The sequence below is a fragment of the Rattus norvegicus genome, chromosome 3 (assembly GCF_036323735.1).
Source record: "Rattus norvegicus strain BN/NHsdMcwi chromosome 3, GRCr8, whole genome shotgun sequence".
In the NCBI taxonomy this organism is placed as follows: Eukaryota; Metazoa; Chordata; class Mammalia; order Rodentia; family Muridae; genus Rattus; species Rattus norvegicus.
This window is the reverse complement of record NC_086021.1, coordinates 59,409,102-59,433,541: the sequence shown is the minus strand read 5'-3', so window position 1 is coordinate 59,433,541 and position 24,440 is coordinate 59,409,102. Positions and strand designations below refer to the sequence as shown.

General features: G+C 36.7%; 1 protein-coding gene and 1 pseudogene across 11 annotated transcripts in view; one reads left to right on the top strand and one right to left on the bottom strand.

The window, feature by feature from the left end:
• Galnt13 (polypeptide N-acetylgalactosaminyltransferase 13) overlaps positions 1-24,440 on the bottom strand; it is a 657,006-nt gene that overhangs the window by 536,092 nt on the left and 96,474 nt on the right. The window lies entirely within an intron of this gene.
• On the top strand, positions 3,229-3,336 carry LOC120102077 (small nucleolar RNA SNORA17; annotated as a pseudogene).

Here is a 24,440-nt window from a genome sequence, read left to right as displayed (position 1 = left end):
CTTTTTCTTTCAATTTCTGTCTGCCAATTAAGGATCAAGTACCATAAATTATCTGCTCACTATAGCCATAACTTAATTTCTGTCTAAGACTAATATGGTAATATTAGCTCACATTTCTGACCCAGACTATTTCAGTAGATTCCCCATTTTAAGTAGCTTCTTCAAATTTTATACCCAAGCAATCCATTGCACTCTGTTTCTTAGTCTGTTTCAATGTGAGCAAGCTTCTGTCACACATTCTCCTACTACACAAGCTCCTGAAACTTCACTTCCTTTGCCCTGAGGAACTGTGTCACATAAAATCATATCAAGTAATTACAAATAAAAAATGTTCATAAAATAATGTTTCAAAAAAGCAGGGATATCATGCTTAGAAATGAAAAGGACTATGCAGATTATCCCATGAAATTTGCATATTGTGCATTTTTTCTTTTAATATCTTCATATTTTCTTTCGATCAAAAGACTAGACACAGCTTAGCTCTACTATAAGACTCAGCTGTAGATTTTATTGCAACTGTTTAATTTTTTTGGTCTAACTAAAAGCAAAGCTGGCCTCGGACATGAACTTTTGCTTTTGCTCTCCTCAAGAAAGAGTTGTTTGGGGACATTTACAGAAATTCAAGATGGAAATCATGCCATTTTTCATACTGAAATTTAGCATTCTTTGAAAGCTGGCATAAGTTACACATCCTCCTACTTGTGTTATAGAATGAGGATCTTGTTTTCTTCATAATGGGAGCTGAAATGTTGAAGCCACTAAGAGATCCTTGCCACAGAATCACCTCAAGGAATACCACCTTATGACTTCAAAGCCTCAAGGAGAACTCTGTTTTAGGAAAGTTCATGCCATGCGTTTGAAGGTCTATATAAGGTCTACGAAGTAAAATCCTTTGTTATTAATTCAAAGTTAGGCAAAAACAATAGCTCTTGCCTCTAACCCCAGCACTGGGAGGTTGAGGAGAAGATTGTCATAAGTTTCAGAGTAGCTTGGGCTACAAAGTAAGTTCTAGGCTACAACATTACAGAATGATATCCTATCTCAACAAGAGAAAAAAAATATTTGGGAACTGAAGTGGGGATGTTTTTTCTGGAATCTTTCTTTTGAGAAGACATCTGAGGTTCTTCTGAAAACAGACACTTGACAGGGCACATGATGGTTAGAAATAATATACATGGAACTCTGCAAACAGAAATAGGAGGCTCTTGCACTGGTACTCCATGCAATGTTTGCTTCTTTGTTGATCTTTTCTGGTCTTTACTGTACTCACTTCTTCACTGGTCTTCACTAGTCTTCAGGTGTCTTCCCTTCATAGACAGAAATATTTCAAAAAAAAAAAACCAAAAACAAAAACTCGAGGTATTCCAGTTAATTCTAGCTCCATCTGATTAGTGGAGCTTTGCTGTTTCTGCTGGATTGCACCACCATTACTGATTCATGTTTGGAATTTGCTATTAAAATGGACTATTAGTGTCCTGAAAAGAATGAAATCACCCCAAGGAACTATCCAAACTTTCCAAACAGGTCTACAAACCTCTTTCCCTATTAACCTTCTTTCTCTCCTACATCTGATAGTGGGCTAGAGGAGAGGTTAAAGCATCTCAGAACCTTAAATAAGGTAGGTTTTGAAATCTACTCCTCCAAGGAACTAATCCCAAAGCAATACCTTTTGCTTTCAGCAACATACTCCAACCTAATCACAAGTAACAATCATAGGATATTATCATAATCCAAAGTCTGCTCACATAGTGGATAATTTAGGGCATGGGACATTTGGGACTAGCTTTGATCTGTACTCATCACTTGCATAAAAAGGTGTTGCCCTTCAGTAAAATAAACTGAAGGCTCAGATCTTTATTACAGTAGCAGGGTTGTGCAGGCTGAGTGAGCTCTAAAGAACAGGAGAACATGAGGTCCTGCCTGGTTTTCAAACTTGTAACTGTCACTAGCAAATTGGTAATTGCAGAGAAAGAACATTTTCATTGAACGCCAGGCTTCCCTCCTGCATTTCCCTTCCAGCCAGGTCTTACGTGCTTCTTACACTAATAACTCTGTGATCTACAAACATAGAGGTGTTTACAAATACTTTGTTTTTAATTTTAACACTTTAATATTGTTTTAAATGTCATATAGCTTTCTACAACAATGTGAGCCACTAACATAGAAACACTCATTTGAAAATGGTTACTACCAATTCAAAAAATCTAGAACACCATTGATAATGTAGCTAATGATAAAATACATAAGAAAGTTATTTGATTTTAATGAGTAAAATCTGTGAATAACATAGAAGTTAGATATTTTATCTTTATTAACTTGAGTGTTTCTTATTTTTTTAATTTTTATTTTTTTCCATCTTTATTAACTTGAGTATTTCTTATTTACAAATTGTTATTCTCCTTCCCAGTTTCACGGCCAACACCCCCTTCACCCCTTCCCCTCCCCTTTTGTATGTATGTTCCCCTCCCCATCCTCCCCCCATTACCACCCTCCCCCAAAACAATCATGTTCACTGGGGGTTCAGTCTTTTAAAATGACCATTTATTAATAAGTAGATATAACTTTGATAATACCACACAACACCAAGGATATTAACCATATTTTCTTATCTGTCAGATATACCTAAACTTCTAATTTCTGTCATTTTATTTTAGCAGAAGCAGCTCCTTTTAAGGATATATATTGGACTAATAAGCTTTGATCACAAAGAAATTCATACACTTATTTAAATGTAAAATTTTACATAACAAAAAGTGATGTTTAGCCTGGTTAATATAAAATTCATATCATTAAAACTATGTTAACGTTACCAGTATACTGAAACGGTTAAAAATAGGTAAAAATGATGTTACTTTAGCATAGTCACAAAAGTAAAACATATCTATAACAAAAATATAAATATAGATAATAAGTAATATTTTAATAAAAAATAAATTCAATTTTGTCTGCAGATAGAGCTTGGAGGTAGAGTATTCCTTGTTTATGGGGTCCTAATTCACCCTATAGCATCGCAAAAATAAATAATAAACCAACAAGTGAATACAACCTTTCAGTGATTTGGGACTTTAAGAGTTTGAGCCATAAGTACTACATAAAATGCTGGTTATCACAAAGCTATTGCCCAGATAATAGTGTTTTCCCCTTATCACTGTGTAGAGATTCACTCTCTTCAACAATGGACACATTTTGGAAAGAGATGCATATGAAAATATTCTTTACCCTGCCTCTAGGGCAGGTGCTGCAGATGTGGCTGTGTGTCATGTGCAGAGAGGAAAGGCTATGCCTGACCTCCCTGTTCTGACCTGTGAATATCTGAATGAATAGTAGCTTAACATTCCCTGAAAAAAGGGAGTCTGAGATGACAACCAGCATAGCACTGAGCAGGCACCGAAAGGTTCCCAGGGCATGGAACAAGCCAGAGACTAGAAGTCAACACCCTCCCCGCTTTTCACCTTTGGAATGCAGGCACTAGACAGGAGTGAGTCTAAGAGGGGACACTTACACTTGGGTGGACCCAAGCAAGGAGTGAACCTGAGATGACCACCTGACAAATGCTACGGTGCTGGGAGTGCAGGGTGCTAGTCTAAGATGACTACCAGTCAGACAGTGCAGTCCTAGGGGGAGAGACCATCTCCAAGATGACTCCTTCCAATGTACTTAAGCAGCACATTGTACATTTGAAACCACTTTTGAGATGACCTCAGACACTCAACGACCCTGGGCACCACTAAGATGAGCAAGTAAGTGGTGGAGAAATAGAAGAGAAAGAGAAACAGAAGGATGTAGGCATAGTGGAGAGAGAACTAGAGACTCAATCGTAGTGAGGAACAGCAAGATGTGAGTAGCCAGAGATGCCACCAGAGACAACAGGGCAGTTCTGGCCTCGGCTGCCACCAGAGTTCACAGGTGAGCCCTGTAGCAGCAGAGGGGCTGACACCAACAAAAATCAGATGGGTCTGGCCTGCTTCTTGGGGAGATGTTAATGCCTGAGGAGTGTGCAGAACTAGTTCCACACCTCACCTGTGCATCCTGGAAGCTGGCCCTCGGGCATGAGAGTAGAAGAACTGGCTCTGCACTCACCAGCTTTATTCGTGAGAGCAGGCCCTGCACCTCACCTGGACATCACAGTGGAGCTGACCTGGTGACAGAAGAGGTTAGCCAGCCTGAGGTTGGATGTGTGAGAAAACTAAACCTGCCCCTTGTTTGCTGGGTGGTGACATGGGCCAGGGAAAGATTCCACAACCTCCTACACACACACACACACACACACACACACACACACACACACTCACACACTCACATTACCACCTATACAGTTGGCCTTTTCTTTCATAAGCTACAGTACTTTGTTGAGTGGGTAGCACAGTAGAGCTGGTGCTGGCCAAGAGGGTTGCAGGTAAACAGGCCCCAAGAGTTTGAACACGGAAAAGCCTGTCAGTGGCATGGATGAGGGAGATATACCCTCCACCACCCCCTTGCCAATCCCTTGTCCATTGACACCTATGGTGAGAGAAGTAGGCATGTCTGGGACTCACAGGCATGCAACATTAGGGAGAACAAGCTGTGTACCTTGCATAGGCAGCAGGGCTGACCTCAACCTGGTTGTTGTGGTTGGCGGGGGGGGTGGAGTTGAGCCAGCACCCAGAGCAGTAGAGCAGAAGAGCCAGTGGTCTGACCAGCTCAGATTCAGGGCTTTAAGTTGTCCTACCCCAACATCTACCCTATGGGTGAACTGTTAGAGTCCATGAAGGGGCCAGTCATACAGATTTAAGACTACAGGATCTCCATGACACACAGCAACAACAGTATATCTGAGAGGAGTCCCAGTGATGTTCAAATATTGATAGAGTAGTAGAAGCTAGAGGTTTCATACCAGATCAACCAGTTATTGCAATGAGAGTTTGCAAGGAAAGAAGTTTAGACAAAAGGATATAATGTGGAACACAATTTAATACACCACAGCTACCACAAGATTTTTTTCCTTTGCTGTGGGGGAGGTTGAAAGAGTGGGTAGCAGGGAAAGTAGAGAAACAATGTGTAGAATTGAAAAAGTCAAATATCTATCCCTTTTTCTGATAGTGATTCCATTAGAGGTAAATATTGTTTTACAATACAACTGCACCAAAAGGTATAAAGAAAAATACTAAGACATGAATGAATTCTATCAAGAACAAAGCAATCAGAGGTAGACAAAAGACTTTATATTCAACAACCAAAAAAAAAAAAAAAGAAAGAAAGAAAGAAAGAAAAAGAAAGCTAAAAGGTTGGCTACAAAATAACTGAAAATACTTTCATGCTTGTGAAAGAATAACATCTTATTCATATTAGTCTTATTTCTTTGGTTCCAAATAAATATGCAATAGTGTTCATTTGTATGTATGTCCCAGCACTGAGACTAGATTAGTAAAAATAAAATGATAAAATACATTATAATTAAAATGAGCTGTTTTACATTTTAAACTATGCAATGAAAACAAATTTGGACATCCACATTTTAATCAAGTTGCCAAAAAACCTTTAAAATGTAAAAAAAAAAAAAACTTCAAAATAGCTGTATACATATATAAGCCAATTTCTCAAATTTAAAAAAGATCATAAATGAATTTATATGCAAATAATGTGAAAGTATAGAAGTAATATAAAATCCATGGTCTTTTTTATCTCCTATAGATGTATGCAAGATTATCCCTCTAAATTTCTTGTATTTAACTTTCTTGGATTAAAGAACTCTATAGTCCCAGAAGGAAAGGAATGGTTTTAGAAAATGCGAATGCTAAGCCATATTTATTTAATTCCAAGTAATTAAATATGATCATCCCTATATAAGGCGATTACATATATTTAGAAAGTAAAATTTTGCATCCTGCCATGTTTATCATTAAATACACCAGCAGAATATAATCATATTATTGCAGTATAATTTGGGATACACCATTTTACTTTCTCTAGCACCAACAGAATGATCAGCCCATACACTCAATATTATTTTGCTACTCTATAACGTACAGCTCTGTAGAATGAAATAATTGTGTTTTATAGAATGTACATAGTAGATAAATGTAGTATCTCTTTGGTTTTGTAACTTCACCAACTCAGTAGTTATAACCTTTGATGTCAGAATTAGCTACAAAATTATTCTGTGCTTTATAGGTTTGGTAGGAATATAAAGTATATTAGAATCATATATCAACTCTAGGTTTCTTAATATTACTTCCCACAAAGGCTTACATTACCCTTTGCTAATCAAATCAATGCTTGTGCAGACTATATCCTGTCAGACTTCACTATATGTTTTGTAATCAAGTAGACATTTTGAAAGGCTTTAATGTTTTAACAATGGAAGGAAACGAGAGTATTAAAGAGACGGGATAGGAGCAAAACAACCCTCACGAGCATTAGTTTATGTCTGTGGTCTTGAGGAAAAGAGCTAATTCTCCAATAAGCAAAATGAGGCTAGATTCAGATCCCACCAGCTTTTTCTAATAGCTTTGGTTAAAATAAAGAAATATTTCTTAGCTGCTGTAATTGTTTATTCATGCCAATGACAACACACCAAAATGCATTTTGTTTTGTTGAAAATTTAATAGAGAGGTCCGTGAGATGGAGGTAGACCCACAAGCCAGCCAACAGGGAAGAAATCTAGAAGCTTAGAGCAAGTGGTATAATCAGTGGTTGCAGTGCTCAGCTTGAACTTGACTTTATCCTCACGAACATCCCAGTCAATATGTGAAAACAGCTGTTTCGCTAATTATCTGCTCCAATTGCATTTTAGGTTGAGACACATTCCCATGACTCAGGCAAATCTGAAAATGCTCTGTGTATGGGAGTAAGCATGTTCTGACACAAGAAATGGACAGCTTGTAACTGAGCGTTCCCGTAGAGATTAGTAAAATGAACAAGTATATTATCTCAGCACACAACTGTTTACATGTATAGAAGATGCTCCAAGGTAAGGCTGCTATCACTGTCTCATTTCTAGTACTTTTATGACATGCTGGTCAAATTGTACATAAACATGGTAGGAAATGCTGTGACTACACATTTAATATTTACAAATTAGTAGTACAGCATATGTATGTAAAGATGGTCAAAACAAATTAATCAGATATTATATTAAAAAGCATTAGTTTCTCCAAATAACAGCAGCTCTCATATAAGTATGCCCTGTGTAATTTCACACTCCCATAATTTCTAACAAACGTAGAGAGCACACCGTTTCTTTCTTTCTGAGTCATTAAATACAAGTCTGTCCTTCTTAATGCTGGAGTACTTAATAAGCTTCAAAGTTTCAAAATGATACACTCAGACATGGACAAAGCCAGTTCCATGATTCTCCCCTTTTAATTAAATATTTCATTTGCTATTCATATATGCATATACTATGTTTCAGTTCATTGCATTCTCCACATTTGCATGGTGTGGAACAATCTACTGGAGAATGGGCAGCTTCTAAGCTTTTTCTGAATAAAAAAAAAAACAAACAAACAATAAAGTCTTGCTCTCCCTGTAGCCATCATCCATCCTGGGATTTTGGTTGATCTGATCTTGTACAAGCCTTATGCATGCAGTATTAGTCTTTGTAAGTTTATTCATACAACTGTACTGTCAGATCTTGCAAATATGCTTCACTATAGGCATGCACTCCCTCTGACTCTTACAAGCTTTCCACTCAACCATGATTGTCTCTGAACCATGATGGCTGAGTGAGTGTATGTGTCTCTTTGTCTCTCTCTCTCTCTCTCTCTCTCTCTCTCTCTCTCTCTCTCTCTCTCTCTCTCTCTCTGTGTGTGTGTGTGTGTGTGTGTGTGTGTGTGTGAGTGATACAGTTGTCTCACTTAGAGATAAACTCCCCAAAATTATGAGAATGTGAACTTACAAGAGAAATACTCATGTGAGAGCTCCTGCTATTTGGAGAAACTAGTTCTTTCTAAGATGATGTCTTATTCTCTTACCCCTAGCACTTAGGCTGATTGTTGGTCTCTATATAAACTTCCATCTACTGCAGAAGGTTTTGTAATAAGGGCTGAGCGATCACTAATTTATGACTACAAATATACGAACTTGGGAGCTGTTTTCGATGTGAAATTAGTAGAATACTAGTACATTGTTCTCTATTAATAAACACCATTAGATGTTGATAGTTTTGTTCTTATTGTACTCTTTCCTTTACTCAGCTGCTAATTCACTCTGTGGTAGGAAATTGTCAGGTCTACTCTAAGCATATATAGTTCATAATAAAGAAACATGCCACCATTGGGAGGTTAGGTATATCTTCTAATCATTAACATATAAGCCTGAAATCTGTAATAATAACACCAGTTTGGTGATTTAGCCTAAGAGTGAAGTAGTGTAACAGTGGTCTAATGATAATTTATTCATTTAAGGAACAATGTGCAAACCATGAGGGAAAAACAAATGTTCTTTATACATTTCCCCCATATGAGCTTCCTTAATATGGACTTCTGAACAGTTGTGTTATTTTTCTTTGTTAGCTGTAAATTACTCTTACATTCTCCAGTGTAGTATCCTAGGTCCTCATGAATCTGAATAAAGCAGTTCCTACTCCCTTTCTCTGCCTATTCAGGCTCAGTCCTCAGGTAAAATCAGATTCTTCATGCTTTCTACCTTTATTCCCTGAACAGTCATGGGTTATTAGGGTGCTCTGCATAATATTTACAACAATATTCTGTTAGTGCCCAGTATTGCTTCAGTTTCTAAGAAAGTTTGTTTGATTTGTTCTAGTTGAACAGGTTTTAGAAGATTTTAGAGGTTTTGCTGAGTAAAACCTGAGGGTGGTTTTTGTTTCGAGATGTCCTGTGTCTCTTTGCTCTATTTACCAAAGGTCAGGAGGAACATATGGCCCAGGGATTCGGAAGTTACCACAAGCAAGTTTATTCAGAACACTGGGCACCCATCCCAAATGAAAGTCAATTTGCTTGCTTCAGTTGTTTTCCTGCGGAGTACTTAAACTTTAGGCTAATAGCCAACTTTGCGTTCCAATCTGCTCATCAAATGTTGAAACAATAGTTATCACTATTTGCACAACAATTTCCTAACATATTGGTTTGCCGCCATTTGAAGCTGCAGAAAAAAAATAGTTATGCTCCGTCTGCTGCATGCCTCGGACAGGACCTATTAGATGCTTCACCGAGCCTTGATTTTATCACTGCCTTTAATGCTTGCTCAGGTCCTATGATCGTGCTCGTGATATGTAACAAATGTCATCCTAGAAACCCAGCACGTTTTAATCACCTGTTCAGACAATCATTTCTCACTTGTAATAATGTTCGCTGACGCTCCTCATTCTCCACCGGCTCATTTTCAGTTCTGCAATGTATGTTAAAGGTTCCTTTTTAAGGAAGTGAAAATTCATTTTTCGATTCTCATTTATTTATTAGAACTCTCCCTTACACTACACTGATTTAATATATCTTACTATTATGTGTGTGGTGTGTGGGTGGCACACATGGGAGTGCATGTGTGTATATGTGTGTATCTATGTGCAGATTAAAACTCAATATTCGGGATGTCTTCATCCATTACTCTACACCTATTTCTTGATGGGGTCTTTCAATGACTCTGGAGCTCACTGATCTAGCAAGGTGAGTGGGTAGCAAATTCCAGGGATCCTACTGTTTCTTTCTTCCCAGGATTAGGAGGGCAGGCAAGAGCCACCATTTGTTGCTTTTTGTGTTGATGCTGGGAACCTTTAGTGTTCATGCTTGCAATACAAGCACTTTACTGACAGCAATGTCGCCACTTCCAAAATTTGTGATTTTGAACGTGGACAATCCATATATTTAAGTGTAAAGCATACTTCTAAATACAAATCCAGTGTGAATAATATAGCTGCTCTTTGTACACTCACTCTTTCTTCCCCCCTCTCTATACTATATGTATGTATATATGAATATATATGTGTGTATATGTGTATACATGTGTGTATATATACATATATAGTGATATATATATTATATGCATGTATAAATGTGTATATACATGTATATATGTGTGTATATATGTATATATGTATATATATTCATATGTAGTATGTGTACAAAGAGTGACTTATTATTTATGCAAGATTTGTACTCAGAATTATTTTTACACACACACACACATACACACACACACGTGTGTGTATGTGTGTGTGTGTCCATAGGTTGATTCATTTTCTTAATCTCTGCAAGTAAACATCATCTTACTCAAACTGAAGGTATCTTTTTCAGTTTGTGGGAAATTAATTTATGTCTATTCCTCTCTTTGTCTGAAACAGCATGCAGTCAAAAAGCATATTAACACACCTGCAAGTACTACTTCCATCATTACTCTTTACATTTTTGTACTTACAATTAAGGCCTTAAAGAAACATGAAGATGGATGACAACAGTGTTACCCTACTGGGTCAGTATTGTGCAATGTGCACAAATTCTGCAAGTGTTGGCCCATCCTGTATCTTATATTAACTCCTTCCTAAAAGTATGTACGAACTACACTCTCAATCCATGAGCTAAAACAAACCTTTTCTCCATTAATTTACAATTTACTTTAGTCAAATTTGCCATAGCAGTGAACAAGATAAGTAACCTAAGAAACAACTTACCCTTTAAGAAGATAAATTTTCCATCATTTGTGTCAATATGGATCAACATTTACTTCTCCTAAGTTCAACCTCGGCAGCAAAAGCTACTGCATTAGGTTTCATGCTGTTTTATGTTACTGTGAATTTATTTCCAAATAATACGTATAATAATTTTAAAATATGAATACATCAATATCATTTATTATTGCATTGTTTCTCCACTGCTAATATACCTTGGTGTTTTTCCTTGGTACTTCAAATGGAACTGAAGAGATGAAATTACACTGTGAACAGCATGATATTTCACAAGTTGACTTTTATTCAACTTTTCACTGTCGTCTCACATTATTCTTCCATGTACGTACTTTGCTGCTCAACTCCTTGGGCATTCTCTGTGAGCTATTTGATGGCTTTCTGCAGAGTACTAGGATCGTTCCCTGGGAACACACATGCCACAGGGGCCAGTGAAGCAGTAGGCTAAATGTAGATCTTACCCTCTCACTCCTTTCCTCCACGTACAATTCAAAGTCTCATCTCTAGCTCTATAGCACACCATCTGCTGCACCCTCCCCTCACATCTGCCCCATCACCAACAGACCAACCAGATCTTATCTTCCATCCTCCACCCACAACCACCTACGATATCTTTATAGCAGTCATTCCCTGGGAACACAACAGGCAGCAGTCCAGAGAAAAAGAGAAGCTTCCTAGAGGCAGTCTATCTCGACATCACACTACTAGTCCTCCACTTTCACCCACACCTCTGTAGGAGAACACCTGTTAATAGCTTTCCTTACTTTTCACTACCCTATCTTCAGAGAATGATGGATATTTTTTTCTCCAAATTCCAGCCCACTCATCCCTTTGTTTCAGCCCCCTGCTCCAGCAGTCATTCCCTGGGAAACCTCCAGCCAACCTACCAGAATAGCTTATAAATGAGAAAAGCAGATAGGCAAACTATTTTCGTTCATTTTTTTTTCCAAATGCACTTGTTCAGTCTCATCCCCAGAAGTGGCAGACTTCCCCATGTTCATGAGACTAAGCAAATCTGCTAGAATACCATGCTTTTCAGCCTACACTAGACCTCATCATGCCACTTCTAACTTATCCCCATTCCTAATTATCAGCTCTCTATAGATAGAAACATATTCTATCTGGTGTTCCCAGTGGCCACATATGGCAGGATCAGAGAAGGATTCCCTACCATGCAACACACAGTCAGTACAGTCTGAAAAAAAAAAAGAAAGAAAAAAGAAAAGAAAAGAAAAGCAAGAAAGAACAAAAGAAAAAGTAACAGAAACCAAATAGTAAAACTTCCACTAAAAGACAAAAATAAAATATGAGCACCTAGCTTACGTTCATCCTGAACCCAGATACCTAGATATAATATACAGATGGTATGTCCCCACAAGAGCACAGCAAAACTATTACAATAGGCCCTGAGAAATGCATCATGGCAGAAGCATAAGAGAAGGACCTAAAGAAAGCATTTATGACACCAGTCCTTAAACAGGAAATCATTTAACTAAATCAATAAAGCGCTGGTTGTTGATTGTCCTCAGGCAGCCACCTGCCCAGTTCCAAATCGGACTGAACCACATGCTCCTTGCACAATGGGGACTTGGCCTGCAGCACCAGCATCAGAGGAAAATTGGAGGAGAGGAACAAAGGATACCATTGAGGATTTAAAAACCAAAACCAAATCTATGAAGATAGAAACAAACAGTATAAGAAAATGAATAAAACAGTTCAATACCTAAAAGTGGAAATAGAATCAGTAAAGAAAAACCAAACTGGGGGAAATCTAGAATGAAAAGTTTAGTATTCAAGAAGAACCTAAGAGATGAGGATGGCCAACAGAATATAAGAAATGAAAAAAAAAAATCTCAGGCACTGAAATTAAGGTAGGAAAAAATGGCTACTTTAGTCCAAGAAGATATTAAATCTTAAAAATAAATCTCCACTCACAAAAAATCCAAAAAAAAACCTGTAACAATGTGAAAAGACCAAATCTATGAATAATAAGAATAGAGAAAGCTGAGGGAAGGCCAAAGGTATAGAAAATGTTTTCAACAGAGTCGTAGAAGAAAATTCTTGCAACCTAAACAAGAAGATGCCTATCAAGGTACAAAAAGCATATAGAACACCAAATAGAATAGGTCAGAAAATGAGTCCTTCTTGGCACATAAATATCATAACACTATGTGTATAGAACAAACAAAGAATATTAAAAACGACAAAGGAGAAAAACAAATAACATGTTAGGGCAACTGTACTAGAATAACACATATATTGTAAATCTAAAATTAAGAAAAGATGGGCAGATCTTATACAAAATCTAAAGGAACAAAGATGTTAGTTCAGACTAATAAACCCAGATAAACTGTTAATCACAATATCTAGAAGAAAAGACATTATGTGATAAAATAAAACTTAAGTAAAATCTATATAAATGCCTAACTTTAAAAAAAAGCAGAACAAAAAAATTTCAACATGAAGAGGTTTTCCACTCCCAAGAAAACACAGGGAATAATTATTTCCATATCACAAAATCAAAAGAGGTCACACAAACACACACACAAACAAACACACACATAGCACACCACACATACAGCACAACACATACACACAAACACACACACACACAAACACACAAATGCACACATAGCACACCACACATATAGCACACCATAGGCACACACACACACACACACACACACACACACACACACACACACACACACACACCAAATAACCAGAATCAAAAAACGGGGCTCATTGATAATTCTAAGCATCAAAAACCTCAACTGTCCAATAAAAATGACATGGACTAATAGAATGAATGCAAAAAACACCTCAATATCAAACACAGACACCATCATAGGATAAAAGCATGGACAGAGCTATTCCAAGAAAATGTACTTAATAACCAAGCATGTGTAACCATTATAATGTCTGACAAAATAGAATTCAAATAAAAATTAATCAGAAGAGAAAGGGGAAGATACTATGTATTCATAAAAGTAAAGCTTACCAAGAAAATTGCAATGTTTAACATCTATAAAACAAAGAAATAAACCCCAAGTTCATAAAAGAAAACACTACTAAAACTTAAAGCATATATTGACCTTTACACACTGATAGGTTGGATGCTTTATTAACATACTTGTACCAACAAAAGGTCATGTAGACAAAAACTACACAGAGAAACACTGTAGCTAACTGATATTATAAACCAAATAGACCTAACAGATATTTGCACAATGTTTCTACCAAACACAAAAGAATATATCTTCTTCTCAACACCCCATGGGACTTTCAAAAAAAATTGACCATACACTAGAACACAAACAAGTCTTAACTGAATCAAGAAGACTGAAATCACACCCAATATCCTATCTGACCACCAAAGATTAAGCTTGTATATCAGCAAAAATAGAAGAAAAAAGGAGTTTACAAACTCATGGAAACTGCACAACTCACTACTGAATGACAAAACTGATCAAGACAAAAATTTTAAAAAGTTAAAACATCATTATAATTCAGTACAGAAAAACACACCCAAACTATTTGGGGTGTAACAAAAGCAGTTCTAACAGGCAAGATCCTGAATAAAAAAATTTGTCAGATTAATTATTAGTAATGTAATAGCACACCTAAAAGATCAGGAATGAAAAGAAGTAAGCCTGTCCAAATGATGGAGGCAGAAAGAACTAATCAAACTTGTAGCTGAAATTTAAAAAAAGAAACAAAAATAATACAAATAAAAATAAAAGATCGACAAACAAGCATTTATCCAACTTAATTAAAAGGCATAGCGGGAACATCCATATTGATAATTAGAAATTGAAAGTGGGACATAACACCAAATATCAAAGAAATCCAGAGAATTATAAGGACATCTTTTAAATACCTTAATTCCATCAAACTGGAATTTCTAGAAGAAATAGATAATTTTCTGGATATGTGCCACCTACCAAAAGTTAAATCATTATCAATATAATCTATTTAACAGACCTATAACCCATAGTAAAATAATGGCTGACATTAAAAAATCACCTAACAGAGAATAAGACCCATGGCAAGATGATTTTAGCAAATAATTCTAGCAGAAATTCAAAGAACACTTAATGCCAATCAGTATTCCTCAAATTATTTCACAAGTTAGAAAAATTCCCCTTATAGACACAGATGCAAAAGTCCTCTGTAAAATGTATGCAAACAAATCCAAGAACATTTGAAAATGATTATCCATCATGGTTATTTCAGCTTCTTTGCACAGATGCAGAGATAGTTCAACATAAGTAAATCAATTAATGTAATCTACCAGATAAGCCAACTAACATGCAAAAAACACGATTCACTTTATATCCCAATCACAACCACACTACTCTCACTCCCCACCTCAGCCAACCCCTCTCCCATTCCCTTTCCTCTTCTCTGAGAGAGGGGAAGCTCCACCTGGCTATCACACCACCATGGGACATGATACTACTGTAGGAATAGGTCCATCCTCACTGACTGATTCCAGACAAGGCAGCTCATTTAGGGGAATGGAATCCACAGGCAATAGACTCAGTGAGAGCCCCAGTTGTTTGGGAGCCTGCGTGAAGACCAAGCCGTACCTCTGGTACATATGTGCATGAGCCCTATATCCAGCCCATGCCTGGTCTTTATTTGGTCTCTGGAAACCCCTAAGAGCCCAGGTTAGTTGATTCAGTTTGTCGTCTTGCTCCATCTGATGCCTCTCGAGTCTCTCAATTCTCTCTCCAACTCTTCCACAAGACTCCCCAAGCTCTGACTAGTGTTTGGCTGTGGGTCTCTGCATCGGTCTCCATCGGCTGCTGTATAGAGCTCTTGGAGGATGTTTAAACTAGACTCTGTCTACAAGCATAATAGAGTATCAATAATGGTGTCAGGACTTGGTTCTTGGCCATAAGATAAGTCTCAAATTGGGCCAGGCATTGATTGGCCATTCCTCTGTCTCTGTTTCATCCTTATCTCTGCACAGTGGAGAATTTTTGAGTAGAAGTCCTTATAGGTATGTCGGTGTCCTTCTCCCTCCATGGGAGTCCTTCCTGACTACAGCAGGTGGCCACTTCAGGATCCACACTCCCTACTGCTGGAGTCTCAGGGAGAGCCACCCCCATAGACTCCCTGGGGCCTCCTCCCACTGCCATGCCAGGTCTCTGGAAAATCCTAGATATGCCCTCCTATCTGCACTCAATTTCTGTTCTTTTTTCACCTCTGCACCTGATCCCCCTATTCCTTTTCCCACCCACTTTTCTCCCTCCATTCACCTCCAGTATCTATTTTAGTTACCATTCTGAATAAGGTTCAATCATCTTCCCCTGGGACTTCCTCATTGTTTGGCTTCTTTGAGTCTCTACACGGAAACTCTTACAGCAGATGCTCATCAAGTAGCTAGATAAAAATATTAACTCACAAAAATCAGCATCATTACTATTCAAATAATAAACAGACTGAGAAAGAATTCAGAGGGAAAACATTTCAAAATAGTCTCACATAATATAAAATATATTGGGATATCTCATTAGAGAATGAACCAAGTGAAATATTTGTCTGATAAAAACTTTACAGCACCAAAGAGAGAAATTAAAGAAGATACAAGAAGATAGAAAGATCTCCCTGGCTCATGGATTGTAAGGATTAACATAGTAAGAATGGCCATCCAACCAAAGCAATCTGAAGATTCCATTCAATCCCCATCAAAATTGCAACAGAATTCTTGAAGGTTCTTGATAATTTTCACCTTCATATGGAAAAATTACAAAAACTCAGAATGAGTTTTTTAAAATTCTTCAATAATAAAAGAATTGCTGGAGATATTGCTTTACCTCAGGTTGTACTACAGAGCTATACTCCTCAAACAGTACAGCATGGGCAAGAAAGCAGACAGGTTGATCAGTGGAATAGAGTTAAATATCCAAACATAAATGCACTCACCAATGGTCTGATATTTAATAAAGAAGCCAGAAAACCATACTGGAAAACAAGACAGTATCTTCAACAAATGGTAGTAGTCAGACTTAATGGCTGTATGTAGAAGAATCCCAATACATCCATATTTACCATCCTGCACAACCTCAACTCCAAATGGGTCAAATACCTCAACATAAGACCACTGGATCTGATAGAAGAGTAAGTTGGGAATAGCATTAAACTCATTGGGATAGGAATAGAATCTGAATATACCACTGTTGATCAGGCATCAAGATTAACAACTAATAAATGGGATCTCATAAAGCTGAAAAGCTTTCTCAAGGCAAAGGACACTATCAATCAGATAAAGTGACAGTTTACAGAAGGGGACAGACTTACCTGATACACATCTGACAGAGGATTAATGTGCAAAGTGTATAAAAAGCACAACAGACTAGGTATCAACAAAACAAATGACCCAACTTTTAAGATAATGTACAGATTTATACAGATATTTCTGTAAAGAAAAAAAATCAAATGGCTGAGGCTCACTTAAATGATCAAAGTCCTTAACTTTTAGGAAAATGTCAAACAAAACTACTTTGAGATTTCTTCATACACAAATCAGAATGACCAAGATCAGTAAAGCAGGTAATAGCTCATGCTGGCAAGGTAACACATCTCAATGAACTCTAAGAAGTTAAGCAGGTACCTACCTAGAGCTCTCACCCAACTTTCAAGTGTTCTCAGTAACAGAAGGTTCTCGGCATGATATAAATGTAACACCAGTAGCAATGCTTCTATCTACAATGGTGTCCTGCCTGCAGTGGATGTCAGTGCAATGGTGGTACCAACTCCTTGGAGCAACCAACAAATATCTGATTCAAGTGAAAGCCCATGCCATGAGATGGAACCCATACTCAACCTCTGCTTGGGTGCCAATATTTCTCCAGGAGCCTAAAGTAAAACCAAATCCAACTGTTCTAGGGGAAAATGTAACAAATACAATGACTCCTGATGAAACACTGTTCTACTCACACTTCTATGCCTTGCTCAGCATCATCAGAGAAACTTCTTCCTGCAGCAGATGGGAACAAATTCAGATATGCATAGCCAGAATATGAGAGCCACCAAATTACACAGCCCTATATTAAATATCTCCCACAAACACCTCCCCTCTGGGTTCAGAGAACCCTGAAGAGAAGAAAGGAGAAAGTGTTTGAGCCAGAGAGCTTAGAAGACACCAAAGAAGCAAGGCAACATACACAGGACCTGCAGGATCTTGCACCAGATATGGCTCTGGAGCTGAAAGTATACCATACCTCATCCCTAACCCAAAAGCTATTTCCTACTGACAACTACTTGCAAATGAAAAAATTCATTTTCTCTAAGGGAGTTTATCTAGGGAAACAAACTAGTCTTAATGGTAGACTGCTTGCCCAAAAGTAGATGACTAAAAAATGAACTCAGTGGCATCTTTAGAGAGTTTTTTGTTCATAATGTTGTGATAAGGCTTTTTTCCCTCCTCCTTATAGGTTTTGCATATATATTTTTGCCTCTGATTTTTGTACTAATATGGAATTCCTGAATATGCAAATGAGTATTTCTGCATCTATATCTGTTTCTTGTGTCCTTTCTTGGGCTCTTTTTCTTCAGATTTTTTTATTCCAATTTTTTTATCTTATTAGATTTTATTTTTATCCCTAAGACTCCTGCTTGTTTTCTTTTTTTTTTCTTTTTTTTTTTTTTCGGAGCTGGGGACCGAACCCAGAGCCTTGCGCTTGCTAGGCAAGCACTCTACCACTGAGCTAAATCCCCAACCCTCCTGCTTGTTTTCTAATGTTATACCAAAAGGGGGTGAATCAGGAGAGGAGAAAAGTGGGGAGAAACTGGGTGGAGTAGAGGGAGTGGAAAGATAATCACAACATATTGAATGGGAAAATATCTATTTTCATATATTGCTACATTCATATGCAGGAGCCTAGCCCAGTTATCAGCAGAGAGGCTCTATTACAGAGACCTACAATGGACCATCAGGTGGAGCTTTGGAAATGCCTGAGAAAGAGGTGCAGAAAGGATTGTAGGAGCTTGAGAGATCAAAGCCACCTGGAGAACACAGCCCAAAGAATCAACTAAGCAGGGTTCATGGAGCCTCGCAGAGATTAAAGCAGCAATCACAGAGCATGCTTGTCCACTCCATATGTTATGGTTGTCAGCTGGACATTCTTGTGAGACTCCTCTAACAGTTGGAATGGGGGCTGTTTCTGACTCCTTTTCCTCTTTCTGAGTTGCTTCATCCAGCTTTGATATGAGGATATGTATCTAGTATTACTGTAGCTTTTTATGCTATGTTGAGGAGTTCTTCTCTTTTCTGAAGGAAAATGGAGGAGGATTAGATTTGAGAAAGAGGGAAGATAGGGGAAACTGGGGTCAGCATGTAATATATGACAGAAGAATAACTTTAAAAAATAATTTGAAAATCATTTTCAATTAAAAAAAGAAACACTAGTGTTTAGTGTAGAACTAAGTCTTGTTCTTGGATATAGAAATGTAGTAGAAATGGTAACATTAATGCCACTTATTATAATTCACTTCTAAAATATAAATACACATTTCTCATAAAAATTTATGATCCTTTGTAAAAAAAATTTAAAAAAATTAATGTGGTCACCGTAATGAGGATAAGTATTGGCTAAAGGGGTTTAGAAAAATGAAAATAAATGTCTGAAGCTACTTAATAGTTCTTTAATGTGTGAAATTAAAAAATAAACTTCTGCCAAGGGTTGGTCTGTGGGTTAGCCATTTTCAAATGTGTGCTTACTGAGTTCAGTATCTACACTGCTGACAATTACTGCAGGATCAATGTAGTGTTTAATATTATCAGTCACCAGTACTATACATAAGATCAAATTTACATGGGAATATCTCATTTGCAAGCACTCTAATCATTGTATGATCTTTATTATCTTTTCATTTTGTTTACAGTACTAAAGACTTAACCTACAGCTTCACAGTTGTTAGACAAGTGTACTATCTCTAGCCTTTCTTCTTCTAGTTCATTCTTCTTCCTTTAAGCAAGTCCTGTATACTTTCGGGAATGATAAGGTTTCCTCTGGTTGGGATATCCAAAGTAAAAACTTGGAACTGGTACAAATCTACACAAAGACGAGCATGATGCACTTACTTGCTTGTGCATGTACCTGTACCTTTCCTCTACAGACCTACTGTTTACTCTACAAAGCATGTGTTAGATAATGATTTGGAAAATAGGCAATGTCACAAGGCTAAGATTATTATGCTGCCAGATCAAACAGGCCCCTGTCCAGTGTTTCTTTACTTGTGCACTGGAAACACCATCTAGCAATTTCCCGTTGCTTTCTATACAGATGCTGCTTATGCATCTGGCTAAGGGCCAGCTTTACAACTGGCATCCAAATGTAACTGTGCTCTGACCTGGACAAGCATTCCAAGCTCACGTAACCACTTACACCAGCGAAACTAAATGCAGCCAAAGATTTCCAATAAAACACAGCGTGGCAAGGCATCTCCTCATTTCACTTCCTATTGAAAAACATTTTAATAAATAATGAAACAGGAAACCTCATCAGGCAAATAATGCCTGAACGTCTTGCATGTGACATCAGCTAGTGACTGGAGTGAGACCCTTCATGATCTGTGATTTCACTATTAATATGCAAAGTTGTTGTAAGCGGATTAAAGTTGCTAATGTTAAACTGCAATAAACAATTTTTTTTAATTTATTGCACAACTCACTTAATGTTTCCTATGTTCCCATACATTATTAAGTGACTATGTGCAAGGAATTGTGTTTGATGGACTTCAGGAGAGAATTCAACCTTAGCAGCAAACGTGGTATAAATGAGGAAGAGCATATGGACAAGTTCTTACCCAACTCAAATATTCACAACTTGTGTTTCCAGTCTTCCTGGGTGAAGAGGACAACACCTGGCAGGATACTAACAAAACACAATGACATTTGAGCTGTCTCTGCAAGAGACAGGACTAAGGCTAAAAAAGGGAGTCCTTAGGGAAACTGACTCTCCTTCAGAAAATTGCAAATAAGTAGCAAAATTCCAGGTTATCCAAGAAACAGAATTCAATGTGTCTTGCCCTATAAGCAACAACCAAAGCCTTAGCTAGTGTTCAGTTAGGAGTTTATGATTTGCTTATACATCTCATTCAAAGAATTCCATTTTAGTCCTGTGAAGTGGATGCAATCATTTTAACTTTTTTTGTGGCTAAAAGGTTCCAGTGTGCTGAAGAGTTAATTATCCTCCTCAACAGAAAGCCAAAGAATTTGAAACTAGATAAATTTTTGACAAAATATGCATATTTCACTAGAGAAGTCTGTGCAGAGATGAAAATACAATAAAAGAACAATGAACTGGGCAGGATTAATAGCAGTTCTTGCTACAAAAGAGATGGCAGAACCTGATAATAACAACTGATCGAAATAAAATGGGGAAAATCAAAATAGTGGGTAATTACCAATGATACATAGCATGAGAAAATGTAGTTCCTAGCAGCACTGTTATTTCCAGAGACCAAGGTGAAAGTTGGGGTCAAGCTGATTACACGGCTGTCCAATGTGTCTAAACACACTACCATGCACAAATTGCTAAACTTTGTATTTTATAAAATATATTTAATAAAATGCATATTAAATGACAAAACTATTTAAACAATGCATAACTGTCCATTGGAAATTCAAGGTTTGATTTTTCACAGTGCTAATAATTTTCATATAATACGAAAAAGAACAGCTTCTTATTTTGCTAAATTTAACTGCATAGAAGCATTTGTCTTGCACTGGGATGTCAAAGTCTTGTACAGCTGCTATTACATACATGTTCAGGTATCATCTAAATATATTTCAAAATCATAGAACAAAATACACATGCATGACTGGTTATGCATGATAAATAGCGTGAATTGTCTGTTTGATTACAAAAAATAATTTTTGATTTCTATAAATCCAGATTCATTTCAGATTTTACATTACTTCTGATTAATTCTGAGATACTGAACTGAAAATCTGAAAAGCCATCTTCCCAGAAAGGTGGATTAACAATAAAACACACTATTCAACCTGAAAGCTGAGTCCATCACTAATAAAAGTTATCATTCAGTGGATTTTATTTAAGAAATATTTTATTGTAAAATTAAAACTTTTAAATTAAGACTGATGTATGCAATCAAATACGATCATGTTTTCCTTAAGCTAAGCATTAGAAGACATTATAATTCTTTGAGAGTATTAAACCTTTACCTGTCCCTTTCTCACATTATCTGTCCCTTTCCTTGGGAAGAACAATAATATTTCCTCTCAATGGAACAAGGGAAGTGGCACCTTTCCGGAAACTGCCAATGTAGCATAATACAAAGGGCACAGCATGAAATATGTTCATTCTTTTAGACTATGCTGGCACATGTTAAATGGGTGTTAAAATTAAAACAGAATGCCAAGGACATAAAGGGTTGCAATGAAATAAATTACACTGGAATTCTTTGTTTATTACTTTATTATGCAAATGAAATCTCCTTTGAGTTAGTTATATTTAGAAATCAGGTCTGGAGAAAATGTTTACAGCTTAAATCTTTCATTACTGTGCACATAAGCATCAATTTGACACTTGGGTATATAGTTACAGGCTAATTCTCTCAGGGAAAGCCAACCAACCCAAACATTAAGTGTAGGGAGCGATGGGAAGGGAATTAAATTGTCGTATTTTCAAAGTGTAGGTTTGTGTGTTATATCCAATGAATAAGGATTTCTAAACAAATATCAGCATTAATGATAACATTTATTTTAAATCTTAATAGATTTTACTGCATATATTTCATAAAAGAAAAGGAGAAATTTGGACATGAAAACGTTCATAATGTTCAGTAACATTCACAATTACATTTTGTCAAACTACTATAATAACATGCAAAATAATCCTTTGGAAATTCCATCTCAGCCTGAAATTAATAAAGATTAAAACGGAATTTGTATTCACACAGCAAATGTATCGTTTAATGCTTAAAAATCTATACAACTTTCCTGTTCATAATTAATAACGTATTTGACGCTGGGTAACAGACAGTCAATTTTTAAACAAAACAGATATATTTCAAGCTTCCCTCTTTAAATGTTTTGCTCAGTTTTACTTTACTTAGTCATCTGTTTTGTTTTCTTTTGCTGTTGTTTGTGTTTTGGTGTGTTGGTTGGTTTTATTGGATTATTTCTATGTATAAGTAAGCAAATTTTTCTCTCAGCGAATAATGAAACTATCTTCGGTTTTGTTTTTCAATGCTAATAAACTTCTCAGCATTTCAAATACTTACATTGCCTTAAAAACTGTCAGCAGTCGAACACAGAAAATGTCAGAACTTCTTATAGAATAAATTTCATGTTCTCTCCAGATAGATTAAGAGCTACAGTTATTTCATCCAAAAACTTGACATACAGGGGAGGTGCCTCCAGGGCCCATAAGTTAATGAAGAGCTTTTGGTAATGGGCAGCCGCTAGGTGATAAAGTATCATTCTTTTTAAAGGGCATCTCCACTGATAGGTTTCTATGCTTCAGAGGAAAGCCCCAGATCCATGAACATATGCACAGCACTAATGGGACTTAGTGGGTTCTCAAAAAAGAAAATTAGAGGAAGATATAACATCAGGAAAAAGACATGTTGCAAGAGATGCATTTACAGCTGGAGAAAGAAATAAGAGGTAGAAATAATATTTCATTTTAAAATTATATACTTTTAAGAATAAAAAAGAACCTGTTATTTGTTATGTGAATATATAAGTTACACATTCTATAAACATTCATGGAAAATAAAAGTTAGTCACATTTTGTTGAGTTAATTACACATCTCTGAAAATCAATTAAAAATTCCGGTCCTGTGATACCTCTTCAAAGGAGACAGAATGCAGACTTTAGACAGGCTCCATGCTATCGTTTTGACATTTAAGCTTCTCACCTATAAAACAAGGTAGTTATCTATACTGACAGATGCTATGCAAACCTGCTCTGTTCCTGTCACTATTTCTTCTGGGATTCACTGATTACAATGGACGAACTCACTGATAGATGACTGCTGAACTTCCAGAAGAATCTGCAGTTATCAGCAACCTACTTAGAGATTTGTGAAACAGCACTTTGCAGTTTGTATCATACTCAAAACTGCTTTGGATACATTTATAACTCTGGCATTTTGAAATTCATTTTACTGAAAACAGATCAATATTTAAATAAATTTAGCAGTGTTTACTTACGAAGATGAGCCAAGGGCATTTCCATCGAAGCAAATGGATCATAAAGTTTTATTTCGCCATATAACTTTCCTCTGTGCCTGCCACTTTGATTCCTAATGTTTCACCTGCCTAAAATTATTCGATTTAGGATTGTGTTCTTTCTCTTGGATTGTAGTAAAATGTGAGACAAGAAATGTTAATATCTCCAAGAAGACATTTGTTAGTGTTGTCAGGCTGCAAGAATATTAGAATGCTGAAAATGCCCTCCAAGATTGTAAAGGAAAGTGTATATTCTCTGTGTGTACACCTTCATCCTTGAGATCAGGACAAAGGACATGATTCTTCACCAATCTCACAAAAACATTCCAGTGTAAGATTCATATTTAGTGAAATGCTATATGCTATATGTTATGTTGTATGTACATATTATAATAAAAGTAGGTAAAGAAAGATATCTATAATATCATCTCAGACACAATACTACTGAATATGGTCCACTCGCACCCATGCCAGGTACTCTACAACATTCTGAAAGCTGAAATGAGAACCTTTTACATTACATTGTAAGACTCAAAGGAGAAGGGACAAATCACAGTATCAATCATCCATTATTCTTTCTAATTACTGAATTTCAAAAAAATTATAATTATC